We start from the raw sequence: 5,362 nt of genomic DNA, 5'->3' as shown, positions 1-5,362 counted from the left end.
CACACAGCAGAAGGCATTATTGCTTAAACTACAGCGTTCGGAAATCGCGCTCTCAAAATCCTAACTCCCGTTTGGGCGTTTTTGGCATTTTTCTCCCTAAATTTTAAGTATATCGTTAAATATCGAAAAAGCTTTGTTTAAAACAATGTAGAATATGGAATTATGAATATATACCCTTATTTATTAAAGATAACTCTTTAATTACGCCAATAACATATTTTAGTTGAATAAATCCGAATTTCCCGCCTTTATTTTACATGAAGAAGAAAATTTCTGTATGGATGCAGCGCCCCTAGCGGGAGTTTTCAACGTCGCTCATTTGCATAGTAACGTACTCAAACGGGTCGGCCGCTATGTAGCGCGCCGCGCGTAATCGAAGTCGGCCCTGCTCACTATGATTACGAGGCAAAGATCGCGTATTAAGCCTGATGACCTAGTCTGAAGTCCCATAAAAATGTCTAGTCATTCTAAAATTTATCTCTGTAAATGTAAAACACGTGATAATGGTTGATAGAGAACTGACACATACGTAAGCGTTAAAGCAGCGGGCGAATTTTAAATCAGCTGACAATAGTTTAACTCTAACGAAGCTAAGCGGAAAACCTAATATACGTGTGAAGAATCCCAATAGTGAAAGAAAATTTTAATCGTCAAACGCATTTCGCACGCGTCCTCCGAAACGCTGTTTCAACCACGTCACCGTTTTAGTTTTCGCCGAAACATTACATCATTATGTACGAGTAGACACAGCTGCGTTGTAGGTTTGTTATACTATGGCGACTCTATGAATATTTTTGAAAAGAAGTTTACTCTACCAATATTCGAGCAACCAGATAATTTAATTCAAGAACTTGAATCTTCAAAATGAAAACATTAGCGTTGCTGTTTTTAACCATTTTGACTTCGATGGAATTTGAAGTGGTTTTAGGTAAAGTTTGGTTTTTTAATTTCAATTCTAAAGAATTATGGCAATTTTAAATTACGCGATGTGCAATTCTAGGTTGTCAGTGTCCAAATGAACCACTAACTCCTGAGAGTGTTCATTGTAGAATTAAATGTGAAGACTCCATGATCAATTGTTCAAATTCGCCGTGTACAAAAAACGATGTGTGTTGCCGAGTCCCTGATTTATGCACGTGTCAAAGTAAATGCCATCCTTGCGGGAAATTATGAAACATTTATGTAAAAGATAAATTGCAGTGAGAATTGTTTGTCAAGTACTCGATAAAATATTACGGCGATTTTATTGCTCAACAATACTTTATCATAATAAGTTAACATAAGTGTGTTAGTACAGTTCACTATCTTTGGCAGGTAAACGTTTTCCTAATGTTAATTTCGGACCTAGTCATTAGGCTTAATACGTGTTCCTTGCCTTGTCGTCACAGAGAGCGCGTGCAGGTAACCGTGCTGAGATCAAAAATATATCATTTACTGAGATGTACGATTGGTGTTGTTATAACTTGTTTAGAAGTTGCGAATTTGTCTTGCTACATTCACGACGTCGATTCACCGTCACTCTAGATAGAGCTATTGGTAGTTATTTCTACATAATTATGGGATATAACTATAGAAATATGCTAGAATTTGCGTTGCACGATATGAAAATATTTTACTTTGAAAATGAGTATTAAGTGCTATATTTATTATGGATCAATCCCCTAATTTAACATTTCTGCCACCAGATTTAACAAAAGCGCTAATGACAAGTGGCAACGCGTGTTAACGAACGATTTTTCATTCACTGTCAAATCCAATACATTTAAAATTAATTGTTCGCTCGCATGCCGCCGTTCATTATCCCGATTATCGGTGACAATGCTTTTTCCTACACTCTTTCTCATATTTGTACAGTAAAATTTTAGAAAAAAACGCTCAAACCTCACGCGCAATTAGTCATAAGCAAATTAAATTCGTCAGTTTATAGCGTAAGTGTTTAATATTTGTAACCCTTCAGGTTCATGTTCCCCCGTATACTTATTTTATTTTATTTTTTCTTTGTATTATTTACTTTTGTTATTACATTTTTCCCCTCAGGTCTTGAACATATTGTTTTGTATTAATTTATTCAATTTTAATGAATATTCTCTACCCCTCGTAACGTACCATATACCAAACGTCGTATAATTTTAAGATCTAATACATAAAAATAACCCCCGCGAGTTATAAAGAATTAAAATTAACTTAAACTTAAAGACTTAAATAAATTATGACTGGTACATAGGAATCCCGTATAATTTACATAGCTCATAAGATCTGGTCTAACCTACCCTCAAATATAAATATTAAGTTAATCAATTAACCCATTCTCTCAATATAAATTATAAACTAAATTCCTGCCTTCAGCAAGGCTAAAATTAATCCCTCGCTAAATAAAGACCATGGTGCAATTCATTCCGCAAACTTTCCCAGCCCAGGTTTTTCCTAAAACTTTCTGAACTAGACCAATAGTGGCCCCTCAGCTAACAGCGATCCCATGTAAAACTTATCATGTTCGCGAGCCTCTGGCCCACTACCAGGTAGTGATAACCCAAGAAAAAGCGCTCGTTTTCCAAGGCCGTCGCCACAGGGTCAAGAGGGCGCCGGGACGTTTCCGCTTGGAGACAGAAAATCGGGAACCTCGAGACTCTCTGGCATTCCCCCCCCCCCCCCGCAATCCCAAGCGACCTTTCTTAAATCGGACAACGTCACCACCGCATGACTAGACACGAGTCTTAAATACACCAATGACCTAGGTAAAATGGGAGGTAACCAGTTGCTTTTTGTTTCAACTCCGCCCCCCAATAACCCGAACAAATCCAAGTGACAGAACCCCAAAAAGACAGAATATTGGATTCTCAACAAGACGGAAGAAGTTGATTTCGCTCAACAGACCAGATGAACTTCCGGAGCCCAAGTCCGGAATGCCCGTCCGCTAAATTCCTGCGCGGTCTTGCCCATCAGACCCCACAATACCCCAAAAGCCATCACTGATGGAACTGAATCTCCGAATAGTCAACCAGAGCCGTTTCATGAGTCCCCTCAAACGAGTTAATTCGCCGATGATCACCAATCTTCCGATGATTCCGAGAGTCAGCATCCGACGACATGAGATCCGATCCCTCGCCTAACCAGAAGTTCTAGATCGAAACCCGAAGTACCTACGCCGCTTGTAAGAAGTTCGTCGTCGTCATCCGGACATCCGTACCGTAATCCGGCTCGTTAGTTACCGTAATCCGGGCATCCGTGCCGTAAGCGAGACGAACGGACAGTTAGGAACTGTCATCGCGAAACAAGAAGTCCCCCGTCGAGCCCCTCCAAGAAAACGCGTGTGCGTGTGTCTTGCATAATCCGGAACCCCGTAACCCGGAATCCCGTAAATCGAAGAGCAGCCACGAAGAAAATCAAGTGTTAAGTACCAAATTTCGTTCCCCCCCCCCCCCCTTGTAGAATACCCAGGGTCAAGTCTGAAATAACTGTTTAAACGTAGAGAGAGAGTTTCTAAGAAAGGTGCTACCCCTCGCTATTGTCCGAGGAAAGGTTAAAATAGACCCCCCCCGAGTTCGAGAGCTCATATCCACTTTGTATCGTTGTACTGTTAAGAATAGATTTTGCCGTTCGTGTTTTTCCCCTTGCCTTAGTATATTTTATAAAGTTTTTGGAGTTTTTAGAATTAATTGTAGTCAGCCATAATTGTAGTGTTTCATTTTAATTGTAGTTATCAGAGTTTAGTGTATATTGTTTATTTTATTTCCCCCCCCCCCCCCGCTGATCCTATTGAGAACCTTAAGAGAAACTTTTAATTAACCAATTAGTCAGAGTGTTTTAATTTTTTGTCTCTAATGTGCATGTTATCCCCCGCTTAAAAGTAAAAATAATAAATAGTAATAGTGATGGCCTAACTATCCTACTAATCAAAAGAACCATAATATCTGTTTTCCCCCCAAACTTTATTACTTTGTGTAGTGTTTATCTATAAGCGTTAAATAAAGATTTTGTGATTGACTAAAGACAAAGGGTTTCCATTCTGAATTCGAATCTCCCCCACTTTTCTATTTTTTCTTTCCCCCATAAGTAACACCCCTCTCTCAGATTTAATTCACGCCACGAAAGGCCACGACTCGCATTTTGTTGCCATTTTCCCCCCGCCTTGGTGAATTAATATCTTTGAGCAAGGGCTAGGAATATTTCCGTCCATCAATTGTAGGACGATTCCTTAAAAACCTTATATATTGTTATATTACAGACTTATGGTTATAGGAATTAACGTCTCGCGTTGTCCACTGAGTTGTTTTTATAAAATACACCAAGAATGTATTTATTTACTCTTAGGAAGAATGACCATGTTAAGATTATATCTAGCGTTACTCCCAATCCACCTCACGCCCTAACAGAAACCTTCCCCCTAAAAAACTAAATCGGCCCTGTATCTCACTGGTTCACTAACACTGACAGCTTCCGACGCGATGATGTTAAACATATTTAAAAAACAAAAACTACAAATTATTTCACGCACCAGTCCATAGACGCCATCTATGATTAAGTCCGAACACTCTATTAGACTTTAATGTAGGATGATTCCCCTATTCACATTTACGAATCTTTGTCGACCTTTTGAATAGCCCAAAATGTCGACCGTCGATCGTTTGGGCTACTCAAAAGGTAGGGATAGATCGACCTTTTGAACTCTTGCGACCTTTTGATATCGAACCAATAGCGAAGACCAATTTCAACAGTAAAATTTTTAACGGAGTACGAAGTGTTTTGAAAATGGTAGTTAACTTAATTTCCAATCTCTAATTCACACACTCCCCCCGATCTAGAGGTGTTCACACGTTTACAAGCTGCTTAGTAGAATCGTCTTTGAACGAAACATTTTCATCTTGCACTAAGCTAAACAAGATTATATTTCGATCCGTTGTTAAAGGGCTATAAACCTCGTTCAGATACATAAGGGCTATAAGCCTCGTTCATATACATAAGGCCTATTCTAAAGTAAAAATAACTTTTGGTGAAATTATGGTAGATTATTGAAACCGAACACAAAATTGACAATGACAAACTCTAGACTTCGTGGTGTTAATATCTGTTCTGGTCACAAACGTCCTCTAGAGCATCATAGAAAATGTTTTATAATTTGATAGTGGCTTCGAGCTTAGGAAATATAGCGCCATCCGCCTTGCCTTAACTGCGTCAACTAAATATGTGAAGAAATAGCAGACGACTTTTGAATTTCTATGTTTTTCGCTTGAGCTTTCAGCTGTTGTCAGAGGCAATTGAACGAGCAGACAACTTTAATTTTTTCAATTTAAAACTCGGTTGGTAGGCGGCGATACTAATGATCAAAATTTAAACTACGCACGAAGCCTTATACGCAAAAAAT

At 38.8% G+C, this 5,362-nt stretch overlaps 1 long non-coding RNA gene across 3 annotated transcripts; it reads left to right on the top strand.

Moving 5' to 3' along the window:
* The first annotated feature begins 328 nt into the window (after positions 1–328).
* LOC149939300 (uncharacterized) lies at positions 329–3,918 on the top strand. 3 transcript variants are annotated; one of them, XR_016481188.1, is made up of 4 exons: positions 329–696; positions 740–761; positions 834–928; positions 1,001–3,918. It is a non-coding gene; the product is annotated as an uncharacterized LOC149939300 (long non-coding RNA). The 3 variants fall into 3 exon arrangements; XR_016481187.1 differs by lacking the exon at positions 740–761 and having other exon boundaries at positions 330–707; positions 827–928; XR_016481186.1 differs by having other exon boundaries at positions 331–701; positions 745–928.
* The last annotated feature ends 1,444 nt before the right edge of the window (positions 3,919–5,362 follow it).

The sequence above is a fragment of the Leiobunum rupestre genome, chromosome 6 (genome assembly GCF_980474605.1).
Source record: "Leiobunum rupestre chromosome 6, qqLeiRupe1.1.hap1, whole genome shotgun sequence".
Taxonomy (NCBI): domain Eukaryota; kingdom Metazoa; phylum Arthropoda; class Arachnida; order Opiliones; family Sclerosomatidae; genus Leiobunum; species Leiobunum rupestre.
This window is presented reverse-complemented; position numbering and strand designations above follow the sequence as displayed.